Source organism: Alligator mississippiensis, chromosome 4, assembly GCF_030867095.1.
Source record: "Alligator mississippiensis isolate rAllMis1 chromosome 4, rAllMis1, whole genome shotgun sequence".
In the NCBI taxonomy this organism is placed as follows: Eukaryota; Metazoa; Chordata; order Crocodylia; family Alligatoridae; genus Alligator; species Alligator mississippiensis.
The window spans coordinates 193,225,793-193,242,365 of NC_081827.1; positions in this window are offsets into that span (position 1 = coordinate 193,225,793).

Consider the following 16,573-nt stretch of genomic DNA (forward strand, 5'->3'; position numbering starts at 1 on the left):
CCTGGCCACCGCCCCGGGGTCGTGCTGTGCACGTCGCTGGGAGGTCGAGGTCGGGTCGGGTCGGGTCCAGGCGCCTGTCAGCCTCCGGCCGTTTACTCTGCGGGCCGTGGTGCAGTTATGCACGCTCAGGCCCCCTTTGTCCCTGCCCCAGAGGTCTGCGCCTCTGGCATACCCCTGTGTGGGTCAAACCAGGGTGGGGTTGATTTAAATCAAATTGATTTTAAATCATGATTTAAGTCGCAGGTCAGGATGGAGGCCTCGATTTGATCATTGTTTTCTACAAAAAAGTGAATTCCTGCTTGATATTTTTTATTCATGTGACTTCTTGAAACTTTGCACGTTTAGAGAAAGGTAAGGGCTTGACTGTGCCTACACAAGCTTGCAGAGAGACAAGAGGGCTGATGTGGGGGTGGAGGGTGTCAACAGGTCTGTTACCTCATCTCTGTATACTGCTGTTACCAAGGATGCTGTCTCTGGAGAGAAACTCTCCCTGTGCTTGAACAAGGGTGTTTGTGCCCAAAAGCTTGCAAACAACAATTTTTTCCAACTATTTAGTTGATCTAATAGAAGATATCACATCTACCCAAAGAACCTCATCTGCCTATGATCTCTGGAGATGCAAATCCATGGTTTGAGAACTGAAACAGCATTTAATGGGATCTCCTAGACTGAGCACTGAGTCCCATTGGGTAGAGTGGTTTATTTACTAATCTTAACTAATCTATAAAGTAGCCTCTGGGAACCTTGTAAGATTGGGCCTATAATATAGTCCATGGCCTGTTATGACCTTTTTATAAAACTTCTAAAAAGGTTACATGAGTATATTTCTCAAATAGTATATAATTAGAAGTTATAATCACTATTCCATGATGATATATTTGAGCTTTAACGTACCTTAAATTAAAACTACCTTTATATAAATTTTATATTTTTTTAAAAAGCATCTTAAAAAAACACAATTACATAAATCTGATTTTTGATGTTAAAAAAAATGTACATTTTTATCTATCAGGTCAGAGTCATCCATCCTGGTCAGCTGGTTGAGGATCATTGGGCCAGATTAGGGCCACATTCTGCTGGCCAGCACTCAGGGCTGGGCTGGTGGGATGCCATGGGCAGGGCATGTCCTGGGCTGGCCCCCTGCACTGTGTGTGGCACGAACCTCATGGCAAGACTGCCTCGTGCAGTGCGCCCTGTACTTCACTGAACTAGCCCTGTGCACTGGCTCTGGTGTGCATGGGTGGCCTGGGGCCCCATCTGGACCAGCCCCAGAGCCACCAGGCAGGGCTGATTTGGCACAGATGTCACATGCAGTGTGCACCCAAGGAGTCCACCCTCCTCCTCTCCCCACCCCAACCTGTGATCAGCCCATGTGCCAGACCTGCCGCATGTGGCCTGCTGGGTCAGTCCAGATGTGGCCCGCAGGGCATGTGTTGGTCCCCCCTGACCTATATGCCTGGTTTGATGGGGTATATTGTCAACCAAACTAAAATAAACTGCAAACCAAAATCCCCAGAACAATGTTACCACTAAGACATTTCAAAACAAAACAACAAATGCTTTCATGTACTAGATTTTTGGGTTTTTTTGTTTTGTAGTTTGATTCAGCCAAAACTACTTCAGCTGGTGTGGGCCATAATTCAAGGATGGTGTTTGGAAAATGGCCTCAGTTGCGTGTCGAGTGGGGCACTGAGTAGTGACCCCAACCCAGACACGCTCGGGAATGCCAAGTGTGAGAGAGGAGAAAAAAGCGCGGCAAGTAGTAGGTGAAGAAAATTCATAAATTTACTTACAAACCAACAAGATGATTAACGAGTTGAATACTATTTACAGTGGCAGGTAGACACGGAGGACGTGGTACAGGTAGAAAAACGAACAACTGATGGGTAGCGGCGAGTAACAAGCAAGGTGTAATCGTGAAGGTCGACTGCAGCCGAAAATTCTATCGGTACAAGTACGATGCCTAGTTGGGCAACACACAAGGCGTTCCGGATAGCGCGTGGTCTAGCTATAAGCTGAGGTAGCCTATGCTAGGAATCTAGCTAGAGGCCTAGGGGTCTGTCCAAACAAGACAAGTGATCAGGGTGTCTTCCTGAGTTCGGGAGCGTCTGGGGACCTCGCGCCGAGGTGCTCAACCCCCTTTATAGACTCCCTAGCCAATCAGGGTCCCCCTTTGATGGAACATTCTGGAGGCCTCAGCATGCTGGTCCAGCCAGTCATGCTCTAGGGGTAACTCCTGATTGGTTAGGCTACTAGCGATCACGCACTGTCCGCATGATAGTGCAGGTTAAGGTCTCATTCCTTCGCCACTGCATCACCGAATACCACTCACTGGTAGTCGTGTCACTTAATGTAAGTGATTACAATCTGGTGGAGTCACATCACCTCCTGACAGCTGGAACTTGACCTTCAGTCACTCACATATTAGGAAAGTGCCTCAGTGGGCTGTTGACTATTGTGAGGTGGGTTTCAATCTTTGATTGGGGCCCATGTCACTTTTCCTATTAATAAATATTTATAGTGTTGGAGAGAGACTGACTGTTATTTTAGTAGTTGTGGGAGTGAGAAATGAGGGATAAAGTCTATTCTCAAGCCGGCATCTAAACCTGGGTCCCTCCCCCTTCTTCAAGGAGTACTGTAATGTGTAGGATAGTGGGTGTTCTGATGTCTCTCTTTTTTTCCATAGAGAGGACTTAGGTCCCTAGGAGAGTGTGCCTGGCTAAGGATCTTTAAGCAGAGGGAGGTGCTTGTTGTGCTATAGAGGAGGAGTGTTCAACCCCCAGCCCACTGGCCCAGTCTAACCCACAGAGTCATATCATCTAGTCCACAGGTCTCCCCACAGGTCCAGAAATTTTGTGGCAGGGGAGTGGTGGCAGCATTACTTGCTATTCTTCTATTGCCAAATTTCTAGATCTGTAGGGAGTCACATGGGCTGGATAACATGGCTCTGTACGTGGGATTGGAGTGGCACATGACCAGATTAGGTCCAGCATATGATCAGGCCAGCGGACCAGCTTCATGTGAGATCCAGTCTGCAGACTGATGCTTGTGCCACTCACCCAGCTTGGAGGGCCAGAAGGTTGGGTGCCACTGCTATAGACCAGTGATTCTCAACCTTTTTAAGACTCAAGGCCCTCCTTCCATAACTTTTTTTGTGAATTAAGCAGCACCTCATTAAAAAACTAATTTATTTATTACAGCAGAGCTGTCAAACCTCTGAGTAGCTGAGGACCGTATTTTGTATGGGCTGCATGTAGTACAGGCCACATGATACTCCATGAAGCATGTCACCCTCCACCCTTTACCTACACATACCCCCTGTGCAGTGGATGCCTCCCCTGCTGTATCGTGTCTGTGTCCCACACACCGCATTGTGCCAGAAAGATTCCTCTGTGTCGTGCTATGCAGGCCCCCCAAGTCTGCCCAAGCCACCTGGATGCAGGCTGCCTTGGCCCTGCTTGCAGGGTGGGGAAGGCAGCAGAATCCAGAGATTTCAGTAGCAGCGGCAACTGAAGCAGTGGAGGGAGCAGTGCCCAGACCAGGAGCCTGGAGGCCACAAGTTAACCCTTTGGGGTCTTATGAGAGCTGCCAGTTGAACAGTGCTATATTATAGTATTTGTCTCCTTGCAGAGGGTCCAAGGAGGACCCTGAGTCTGCCCTTATGTGGAAGCAGGGGGTCCCCCCCAGAAGGGAACCTGAGAGTAGGGGCCCCCAGAAATTCCCCTTCTGATATCTGTGTGAAGCATCATAGCCCAGTAAGGGCTGGAGGGTTCTCCTGTGTCCTTACAAAGATAGCGGTAGCAGCTGAACGGAAGGAAAAGCAGGAGCCCTGACTTGTAAGCTCCTGCTCTCTCCATATTGGAGACCACCTGGGGTTCGACTGTATAACCAGATGTCCAGCACAGGTGGTAGGGAGAGAGAATGGTGGGAAGACAGTGCAGGCTGCTGCACCGCTGGGTAAGTAAAGCAGGTGTTGATGAAGCTGATGAAGTGTTTATCGTTCCTGACTGGGGCATGGCGAAGCTAGCAGACAGTAATTCATCGGGTCAGAAGAATGGGGAGTGGCTGATTACCTAGAAGGAATTGTGTTGTGTGGTTCACATCTTTTAGAAAGCAGGAACTTTCTTATGCGAGCAGACCTAGCCCTTAATGAATTAAGAGTACTTTGATTGTTCCGTTAAATTAATTTGACTGATTGATTTCTTTAATGATCAATGAATGACAGACATTTTCTTGATTTAATTAATTATGGTTATTCGATTGCCTAATGAAATTAATTGGATGGACTGATTTCCTTAATGATCAAGGAATTGTGGACTTTTTTATCTCATTGGTTATTATTATTTGATGGATTAACAATATTAATTGGGTGGATTGATTTTCTTAAGGATTAATGAATGACAGACATTTTTGGTATTCACTAATTATCATTTATTTATGATCAACCAATTAGGCGGAAACTTAGGTAGACTGACCATTGATCTGAATTGATACCATTTTCTCTGAAATCACATTAACAACATCTAGCAAACTAACATAGGGGTGGCACCACTTTGTGGGAAGGAAGTTAGACGATGTCATAATACTTGGTTGACGTGTGGAAGAGGAGGCAAAGCCCCACGTAGTGCCACCATAAACTCCAATTGTCGACCAGAAACCCTCCCAGCAGTATCCAAGGTCAAGGTGTGGCAGGAAAAGAGAGGGTCAGTTTCAGTAAGTGGGACATGTTGGGGGTCAAACTGTCCATCGTAAAAGTCAGCATTTCAGGAGCCTGAACTCTTGTTTATTGTGGCACAGTCATACCTGCAACGCTGTTCACATCTTATTTGCTTATCTCCTCACACTTCCTGTGTCAACCTTCAGAAGATCTCCCAGTATCCTAGGATGATGTAGCACCCTACTTGGTAATTACTGGTATAGATAAGCATCTACCTCTATCCAAGCACACCAGGCATCTCCCTGTTTGACTGGTTTTTGAGGGTCCCTAGTTTCCCTGAGCATTGGATGGGCAACCTGGGCACTCAACTCTGGGCTAAGAAGTCTACAGTAGACATTAAGATACCTAGCAGTTGTAACATTTAGCACTGCAGTGTCTAGGTACCTTTTGGGGGTGTACTTGGTTGGTCTAATAAAAGGTATCATTTTGGAACCAAGAGTTCTAGTTTTTTGTATGTCTAGGTACCTTTTGAGAACACATTGGACTGGTCAGTTATGGTGCTAGACAGTGCAATACTTGAGAAACCAAACTGGAAGCAGTGGAGTCACCTGAATAGTGAGAAGCAGAATTTAACTGGTGTCCGCACGGAGCTGCACAAAGATGGTCATACTGCTTTTAGTGTGGCAGCTAGCATGGGTGGAGAGAACACAGCACGTTTCGTTATGTGGCTCTGCCTGGTGCCATAATGAAGTAGTATAGACATATCATGGGGTCTTTAACTTCCTAATTTGTGTCAGTTCACAACACCCTCCATTTTACTTTCTGTAAACATTATTGAAATATTTGGATTAAATGCATTCATAGAGGTGGAAAATTATATTTATCAGGATTTAATTAATAAAAATAGATGTCTCTAGATAGCAGCAGAGAGCAGGCGGGGTCATGAAACAAGTATAGAAATGAGAGCTCCAATCATTTTGTCTGAATGTACAGCAGAAAGTTGATTATCCAGAATAATGTTACTATTGTTCTGAATAATTATATTTTCTAGATAAGCAAACACTGTAGTATGAAGTGCTGAAAACTATATTTTAACTACTGTGTACAGCAAATATTAGAAACAGGAAGACAGTATGGTTCTGTGTAATTTTTAAAATCCTGAAGTACTAGTAAATAACACACAGTTGTCTTGCTAACAAACAAAACCAAACTTCTGGTTGATACCTTTTGTTAATACAAAACCTCCCAGTTAAGTGACTTTCCACATAATCAACTCTCCACCATAAATTTATTGTTTTCAATTAGAATTTTAGAAATGTGGCAAAAACCACTTACAGATTCAATGACTGTTGTTGACTATTTAATGACTGTTGTTGAGACAAGTATGAAAGGATATTTGCTATCTCTAGCATAAAATACAGAAATGGTATTTACTAGAAAAAATATTCTAATTTTTGGGTTAATATTTTCAAGTGAAGATTATCTAAATATTGCTGATGAGTTCATCTGTAACTTCTTAGCTGATGCTGCTTAAAGATTTTTGATCTTAACAGACTATTGAGTGGATTCGTGTTTATATGAAAGAATGTTGAAAATATTTAAATGATTTATTTTTGTACTGAATTGCACATTCAACTTCAGTTATTAATATGTCAAATCTTTATAACAAGTTTTCCTGAAACATCTCTGTCATCCAAGAAGCGTGATTTCTGATTTGTGTCATGAAAAGATGAAGTAAATAGACTTACAACTCCAATTCTTTGGTCCAAATTTTTTCTTGTATATCACATGTTCCCCCAACCATAATATGCCCTCTATTTTGGGAAGTCCCCAAGAAGGGGGAAAAAAATTACCTTGGAATATGAGTAAGTACCGGAGGTCAGGGTTTCATAGTTTCATAGTTGGTAGGGTTGGAAGGGACCTGAGGAGATCATCAAGTCCAACCCCCTGCCATGGTAAGAAAAAGTACTGGGGTCAAACAATCCCAGCGAGGTGTTCATCTAACCTCCTCTTAAAGACCCCCAGGGTAGGAGCCAGCACCGCTTCGCTTGGAAGTTGGTTCCAGATCCTAGCCGCCCTGACAGTGAAGTAGTGCCTCCTGATGTCTAGTCTGAATCTACCCTCTGCCAGCTTGTGACCGTTATTTCTAGTCACTCCTGGTAGTGCTATTTCTAGTCACCCCAATGCCTGCTGGTCCCCCCTGACTAGTTTGCAACAGGCCACTAGATCCCCCCTCAGCCTTCTCTTGTGGAGGCTGAACAGGTTCAGGTCCCTTAGCCTCTCCTCGTAGGGCCTGCCCTGCTGCCCCCTGATAATGCAGGTGGCCCTCCTTTGGATCCTCTCAATGCTGTCCACATCTCTCCTGGCCCAGAACTGGATGCAGTACTCCAGCTGCGGCCTGACCAGTGCCGCATAGAAGGGGAGGATCACCTCCTTGGACCTGCTCGAGATGCATCTGTGGATGCATGACAAGGTGTGGTTGGGCTTCCTGACCGCGTCCCCACACTGTCAGCCCATTTTCATTTTGGCATCAATAATGATTCCAAGATCCTTTTCTGCCTCTGCACTGACAAGAAGGGAGTTCCCCAGCCTGTAGGTATGCTGCTGGTTCTTCCTTCCCAGGTGCAGCACCTTGCACTTGTCAGTGTTGAAACCCATCCTGTTCTCATCTGCCCACCCTGTAACCTGTCTAGGTCCATCTGCAGCCTATTCCTCCTTTCTAGCATGCCCACATCCCCCCACATCTTAGTGTCGTCAGCAAATTTGAATAGGGTGCTTTTTACCTCCTCGTCCAAGTCACTGATGAAGATGTTGAACAGCGTGGGTCCGAGGGCTGAGCCCTGGGGTACTTCCCTGCCCACATCCCTCCAGGTCGAAAATGACCCATCCACCACCACTCTCTGGGTGTGGCCCTCCAGCCAGTTAGCGACCCATTTGACTGTGTAGGTGTCGACGCTACAGTCTCCTAGTTTTTTAATGAGAATGGGGTGAGAGACCCCAATGCTGCCACCATTGTGCTCTGCCTCCCCTCCTCCCATGTTTCCAGACCTATTGAGAGCCCTTTTCCTCACATATAATATGAACCCCAATTTTCCCCAGGTGTTTTTTGGCAGAAAAGGTGAAGGTGTATACAAGATAATAGGGTAAACAACTCCAGTTCTGTCTTTGTACATTTTGGAGGGTTTCTTGTTTTGTTTTGGGGTTGTTTTTCTTTTTTTTTTTTTTTTGGGGGGGGGGGGTTAGCTGGCAAATCTTTTTTAATTTAATTCCTCTTTCCCTTTCCTTTTCCTCCCTCACCACCACACTTTCCTGACACCCCCACATGCCTGTGGCCCACCTTTTTGTACTTACTTTACATTTAAAAACAAAACAAAACACCATAGGTCTGCCTTTGTTTAATACTATTTCCATTCCACACAACAGAAACTGGTTAAGAAGCAGTAATCCTTTTCAGCATATATTTTTGGCACTAAGCCCTATGCTTGTGTTCTTTTCTATTTAGAATTAATAGGCTAAGAAGAAAGAGGTATTAAACTTGCAGATTTCTTCATAACACTTTTTGCTGCTTAAGTAATTCTGCTCTTTCTTAGATGTTGATTAAAATTAACAACAAAACTCATTTATTGATTTTTGCCACTGAAATTGTAGTCTCTCAGAAGAGAAAAGACTGCAGTTCTTTTCACGTGGGCACTTTCCTTACATTGATTTCAGTTTTTCAAAATGAAACCAGAATTAAGCAGCTGCTATGAAGTACTAGCTTATATATATACTTATCTATTAAAATCAACTGCTGGCGTTTTATTTAATGTGTATGCGACTTCTTAAATACAGCTAGTTTGAATCAAACTGTTCCTAGTTACAGATATTAATTCTGAGTACCTCCACTGAAGTCAGTTAATTACTCCAGCGAAATTCCAGTGTGTATCTTGCAAAGCTAAAACAGGGGGACAAAGAGGATTGCCTTTTTGTTTTGTGACTATACATACAGGCAGGAATGAGGAGACTATAATCAGTACTTGAAGTACTTGGGGCACAAAGAGGTATTATTGAACAGCACTCGGGATGGTGAAAGCTTCCTACCACACACTGTTTTAGGATGGATATACTTTTTCTACTAAACAGTTATTCCAAGGCTTTTTTGAAGAACAGAACATTGAACTTTTCAGAAATTAAAAAGCATTTGATAAATAAATGCAGAAATTTAGTTTCATAGTTGTTAGGGGCTGGAAGGGACCTTACAGATCATTAGGCCCAGCCCCCCTGCACTTGGGCAGGAAGGACTGCTGGGATCAGATGACCCCAGCAAGATGGGTGTCAAGACTTTTTTGAAGATCGTCAGGGTGGATGACTACCACCTCTGGGGGGACCCTGTTCCAAACCCTTGGTACTTAACTTGTAAATAAGTTTTTCCTTACGTCTAGCCTGAAGCAATCCTCAATCAGCTTGTGCCCTTTGTTTCTTGTCCTCCCCTGGGAGGCCTTGGTGATCAGATGCTCCCCTAGGCCCTTGATATAGGCTACCACCAAGTCCCCTCTGAGTCTTCTCTTCTCCAGGCTGAACAGTCCCAAGTCTTTCAGTGTCTTCTTGTACAACCTGGTCTCTAGGCCTCTAATCATGCGCATGGCCCTCCTTTGGACTCTCTCAAGCTTCTCCACATCCTTCCTGAACTGCAGCGCCCAGAACTGGACACAGAACTGCAACTGCAGTCTCACCAAGGTCAAGTAGAGAGGGAGGATGACATCCTTAGCCTTGCTTGAGATGTCTTGTTAGATGCATGCCAGTGTTTGATTACCTCTGCCAGCTATGGCATCACATTGGTGGCTCATGTTCATTTTGTTGTCTATCACAACACTCAGGTCTCATTCAGAAGCACATATTGAATACATAAAAAAATGTAAGGAAAAGAAAATAATGGTAAACTCCAAGAATTTTGAGCAGAAGACAGGTCAGGATAGCAACTTCTAGACTAACTTGTTCAGAGAGGCATGAGCTTTTGTAAGCTACAGCCTATTTCATTAGATGTTATGAATAGACTTACAGAGAGCAGAGGTACTATATAAAAAGAAATCAGGAGTTTTAAATGAGAGATTCCATGATCTAGGATGAATATAAGAGATGGCTTTAAGTGTGATTTGCAAAAGCACTCTAACCCAGCTGTGCTCAAATGAAAGTCAGTAGGAAGGTTTCTAATTACTTCAGTGGGAACAGAGATCAGTGCTTAAGACCTTTGATAATTCTAGCCTACATATGTAGAACAACAATGTGGCATGTACAAAAACTGAATGTGAGACTCAACCAGGTGCCAGGGACAGAGGGTCGACTTCACTGATAGAGGGTTGTGACCAGCATACTCTAGGATGCTGACAGAAGCACAGACACACCAACTACTCACTTTATAGTAGTAACAATTTTGCTTTTCTTTGTTGGGGGCACTGCCACCTACTTTAATGAGAAGTAATGACAAATAGCAAGAGGGTTTTGATACCTCTTGAGATTAGACTCTAGCCCTGACTTCACATGGTTCTGCTTCATTACTTTAACTGTGTCCTAACTTAAGCACAGTTTTATTTAGAATAATTTTGACATTATTGATTCCTGTTGGGGGAATGAATTATAACCTTTCTGTTAACAGGAGAACAAGAACTGTGACTCAGTGCAGGGTAGAGACAAACTTAGCATTAGTCAAAAATAGATCAGTGGGAAGAGGGAATTGTTTGTTGCTGGTATAGCCCATGGAGTGATGGGGGGAGAGGTGAATCCCAGGGGTCTGCACAACGAACACCGCACACACTGGGGGAGGTTTGTCATGGGGTTGGCATAACCTGCGGAGTCAGGTAGGGGTATCCTAGGAGTCCATGCTATGGAGTTAGGGAGCTGCATGCCTGCAGCAGTCTGTGCAATGATAGGGAGATACCAGGGAGCGGGGGTACCACTGCAGCATGCGTTTTGTACAGCAGTGGTTCTCAACCTTTTCTGTATTGAGGCCCATTTGTAAACATTGATGGCCAGTCCCGACCCAGTGCCCCTCACTCCTGACCTGCTATCTCCCACCCCCAGGCCCTAGTCCCCAAGTATGTGGGGCATGGGGGGCCTCCAGGTAGTCCCTCACAGGCTGGAACTCTGATGGCCTGCAAGGGAAAACCCACAGTTTCCCACATTTTTCCCCTTTAAAGGAGAATCCATTTTAAAGTTTATCCACAACCCTTTCATGTATTCTTGCAACCAACTTTTGGGTCACGACCCACAGGTTGAGAAACACTGCTGTACAGCATGTGGCTCAGGCCAGACACCAGCATTTTTTGTGGCTCTTGGCTGCGCCAAAGTTAGATGGCCCTGACTCAGGATGTGAGGGGATTTAAAGACCAAAAAGAAAGTGAAGAGGAGGCCAGGAGGTGGCAAGGTATGGACTGTAAAGTAAAACACCAAGGAGAAACTGCATAAACAAAATTAACTAAAGTTTTGCAAATTAATGGCTTTCATACTTGAGCTATCTTCTTATCAAATTATTTTGATTCGATACCTTGAATAGGACTATGCTTAGCTGTAATCACACACAATAGAACTGCTTATATGAGAGTTGTGGACATAGAAAAAACAACTAGTATATGTAGGTCAGATTGAAACTAGTGTTCGGAAATGCCTTTGTGAGCTGAGATTGGGTGGCAATCTTTGACAAAAGGTGTCTAACTCAGAAGACATAATATTAAAACTTTGTGGAAATCACAGTCAGATCAAACAGTATTCCTAATCTAGTTTGTACTGAAAGAGCTGATTCATCTGAACTTGTTAGTCATATTCTTTATCTGCCTCTTAGAAGTTGCAATATAGTCAAAAGAGACAACATCAAGAGTAACTTCATACAAAAACTTCAGGTATAAAACGCATAAGTCAACCTGTCTGCAGCATATTTTCTGTGGTAAACTTCTCAAAAGAAGAATTTGATCAAAGCATTAAACACTAAAAAGTAGAAATGAAAGTTTAAAGTACTTTGCAGACCTAAATATCAATGTCTGATGGTTGGCCTCCTGCAGAGAGGGAGGAAATACATGAGACAGAGACACTGATAAAGGGACTAATTTTCTTTCCCTCAAAATTAGTGTTCTGTCACGTGCAAAATTTATTACTTGCATGTGCGTTCAATGGAGTCCTCACTGTTACGCATACATAATGATGTATAAAATTGCAAGTTGAAATGAGATTAAAACATGTTTTAAATTGGACTATAAAAATGGAGATGTGCCCTTTACATGCAACTTATCCTTCACTCTCTCTTTTCACTTTCTACATCTGTTTTTTGTTGTTTTTGCTATGGCATTTTTTAGTTCTCTGACATGCCTTGATTTTTTTGCTGTATTCAGGATAGCTACAATTTTTTTAATAGAGATTTAAAAAAATTCCAAAGCTGCTCTATCAGGATGTTGTTTTTTAAGTGGGTTGTCCAGTCTAGTGTTACATTTTTCAAAGAATGAAGCATTCACAGTCCAATATATCTTTCTCTGCATAGATGTGGTCCTTATTTTCCTTTTACTATAATGACTAACCAGTTTCTTTCCTGAGACCTGGCACCTTGAGGTCAGTGATGTAGTGTCCAGACAGATTATATAAGTCATCACTGCTTTCAGTGCCCCTCTGCTGTCTACATTGGACAGTTAGGGGGATCTCTGTGTGTAAAAATGGATGGACACCAATGCCATCAACTCCAGACAGACAGAAACCTGTAGCAGAGCACTTTACCCTCCTGCTCTGGGCACTCCATTGCTGACCTCGAGGTAGCTGTTCTTAGGCAGCAAACCTTTGAAAAACAATTTGAATGTGAAATTGCAGAACAAAAAATCATCCACAGACTGGATTGTGTTAAGTATGGTTTAAACAGGGACTATGGATTCTTATCCTATTACCTGGATTAGCATTGGGACCCCTTTGTTCCTATGGGTTTATTGCTTTCTTGTTTGGCTCTCTCAACCCTGCTTCTCTCTCCTCCACTCTTTCTACTTTTGTATTCAAATCCCTCTCTCCATTTTATACAGTGGTCTTTGCACATCCTTTCACAGCATCTGATGAAGTGAGGTTCAACTCATGAAAGCCTGTGCTGTATAGATGTCCCTAATCTAGTTAATTGGTTCGGTATAAATCTACTCTGCCTTCTGCTTGATTCCAGATGGCTAACTACGTCTCTCTGGTCAATATAAGTGCATATCCTTTTTCATTCTGAGGCTGTGCACTTACACAGGGTACACTGCATAAAAAAGAAGAAGCAGTGGAAGTACAGAGTGAAGTGGGCTAAGTGACAGTGTAAAAATATGATCTTAGAGCATCTCATAACTGAGAAAATGCACAAAAGGAAGCTTTTACTTTCTCACACATTACTTATTAGCCACCACAGGGCACTAAAGACTAGAACAGTGGTCCTTAAACTCATTGGATTCAAGCCCCCCTCAATAACTTTTGTGAATTGAACAGCATCCAATTTCAAAAACTAATTTATACATGACAGTGCTTACCTCCTTGCAGAAGGGTCAGGCAGTGGGGTAGAAGTTTGGCCAGGTAGGGACAAGCCTGAGCCTGTGCTGATCTACTCATCTCTTCACATGTTTCAACACCCTTCAAAGGATTTGGTGGCACCCTGGTTGAGAATCACTGGACTTTGGGAGGGGAGAAGGGTCAAATAAACTGTTCTGTGGAACATTAGGACTGCTGTATTCTACCTGCTGGCTCAAAGGCAAACTGTTGTTTTGACCACCCAAGTAAATAGAAATGTAGAACTTTTGGTTGGGGGTGACTTTCTGAAGTGACTTTATAATCTAGAGGTGTTACTGAAGTGCTAAATTCCCTTTAACAGAAATGTGTCTTTTCTAAAATGCTAGCGTATTAATGCATTTATAGAAAACAGTGGAGTTAGTTTACATTTGATTGAAAAGGTTACCATTTTAAACTAATAAGCAGATGCCAATGTAAAATGCTACCATTCTGATTCATTTGGCACTAGTGTAAATAACTGCAAAAGGCAGTGTAGAATTAGGCCTTTGACAGCTAATTCTGATGGAGGCATGGAACAATAACAGTTTTAGTTGCTGTCTTTCCTTTTCTGCCTCTCTTTCTACTTTCCAGGTGAGTATTTATTATTAGAATCATTTACATGAAAATGTCTCAGCCGGGCTGAACCGACTCAAGGTGATTCAGAAATTACTCGTTCGTCAGGGCGGGCTGGTGAATAGAGAGGCTGACAAGGCTTAATGGTTGCAAAAAACTTTACTTACGTCGCGGGTGGCTGCGACGGAAACGGTTCGGTCGTCTGGACAACAATGTGAGTTGCTCCAGCTGGCGAGGCCAATGCCAGTAAATTCGTCCGTAATTCAAGCCGGCGGGAAAAGGGTACGTCTGGGACTGCGTTCGGCGACGGGAAGAAGGATCGATAGGTGATCAGTCTATCGATCAGCTAGCTGCAAGTCAGATCTCTAAGAGGCACTCTGCAGCGTGCTCAAAGCTCTTCGACTTGGGCGGAAGTCGCGCTAGTTTTTAAACGGCCAGCAAGCCAATTACCGGCCGCCACGTGTGAATAATTTAGCACTAGCCAATTGCGGGGCACGAATTTGCATCCGAATGGCGGGAACTCTTTGCACCGTGCACCTCCGTGCTGCAAAGAGAAAATGCATCCTGCAAAAGCAGCTGCAAAAGTGGCGGGAACTCTCTCCTGCACACGGGTTCTTTATGCAGCAAAAACCCTCGCTGTGCAAGAGGCTCTTGTGTGTCAAGAAAATTCCATAGTGCCAAGGCACCAAACTCATTGGGTTATGACATGCCCCCTTGCCGACGGCACAACTGGAACTTTCGACACATAAGCACATTATACGGATTCACTGACTTGGCAAAGCCTTCGCAACCAATATATATATATATATATATATATATATATAAATACATAAACAAATAATTTTGAACACATAACAACAACTGCTGATCATCGTCTGATTGGAGAACATTCCGCTTCGGTCCGTCTTCTCCTGTAACAGACAATGTCAGTAAACATTTAACAAATGAAAATAGTGCCATGACAAGTCCTGAGCAAATGGGTTCTTTGTCCTCTCAGTGCCTCCCTCGCAACTATCACTTTCTGGAATCAGGTGGTTGTGGATTACCGCTTTTGCTGGGATCAAACCTGTGAAGAAAACAAAATAACAAGACAAAACACAACGAGAAAGAATCATAATTGGTTTCACTGTAAGGATACTGGGTGAACGTCGGAACGGCGAGTCATCCAGTTGTGATGAATGATAATAGGGGGACAATCAGGCTTCTCTTCCAGTTGGACAGAATAGGTATTGGGATATTGTCCCGGCCGTTGAACTGTCCCTTTGTGAACTTGTGGATGAGACTGATGAGGGTGAGGTATTGAAATCCACACCAACTCGTCAGGTTGGAACTTGGGCTCCCAAGGTGGGGGTTTCTGGACATTAGCTTCGTCCCATAACGGCTTAGCAGTGTTTAGTGAAATAAGGACATCGTGATTAAATTTAGTCCAATTTTTAAACGTCCCTCCTCCTCTAAGGCGAAGCTGCTCCTTGTATAGACCTATGTGTCTCTCCACAACGCCGTTGGACTGCAGGTGGTATGGCAGATGAAGATGCCATGCCACATTATGAAGACGAGCAAATTTATCCAAAGCATTAGAGTTAAACGGAGGTCCTCCATCAGACTGAATTTCATGAGGGGGTTGCCAGGTGGCAAACACAGCAGTTAAGGCAGCAATAACAGCAGTGGCATTGCTTTTTCGCAAGGGAATAACCTGTAACTGTCTGGTCCCCAAATCAACCACAACTAGTCCTTTATTTGGCGGTTTAGACCCTGGGAGGGGTCCCAGTAAATCTACCTGCCAAACTTTTCCTGCCTGAAATTGTGAAGAATCGAAAGCTCCGATCTGATGCTTGGTTTTATGACACTTTTCTTTAGCACATGTTTCACAGGCCTGAGCTACCTTTTCCCAATCCCGCCTGGCTCCATATGAGGCCGGTTCTGTAATGGTTCGGCACCAACGTTGATGACAAGCCCGTGGTCCCGGGTGACCCCAATTTTCATGAAGCCACGCGAGGAATGGATTTGCTTCAGGATCAGTGGTAGATGTGACAGGCAAAGCTATGTCGGTCCGGAGTGGATCCTCCAAGAGCTTATCAATTACCTCATGCACTGGGTCAGTATCTGGACGATGGGACTTAGTGTGCCTAATCAATGGAAGGCGTACAAATCTAGTTAACGTCCTCCAGATGTCTCGCCAATCACCCAAGTTCTCGGTGGGAAAAGCTATGCCCGTAAGAATTTTGTAGATATACTGCGAATCAATCGCGATGATCGGAACTGGGAGTGTATCATTATGATACATCAAACAATGTTCCAGTACCTTCAGGAATCCTAATAATTCACATTTTTGGGACGAATTATCATCTGGGTCGGCTTGGAAAATTCCCTTATCATGACAAGCTTTACAGTAATACCCATAGGCTCCTTCGTGTCGGGAGGTTCCGTCCGAGGCCATCCACGCTGGGGCTGAAGTTCCATACAGCGTAGGAACCTTTTCCTCATCTTCTGGGCTTGGATCAGGTACCGTGTCTTCCAATCTCCAACAATGCCAATTATAATGGTGGGTTAGTACTAGCGTATTCCAGGTCTTAGATTCCCCTTGAAAGTGTGGGTCGATTCTTCCCGCGTCCAGCAAGGGTAACAATGTGGCACCAGGAGCGCATAATGTCCCATGCCCCCTTGCTAACGGCTCCATCAGTTGTTCAGCTAGGAGAATCTTTCCCATAGCTCCATATCGATGTTGCGCCACTTGAAGCGTCTTGTGGGCCGTGTATACTAACTCATTGCGGGGATTGTGCACGACAGCCCACACGTGGTTGGTGGTGAATCCAAGGGTTACGGTCA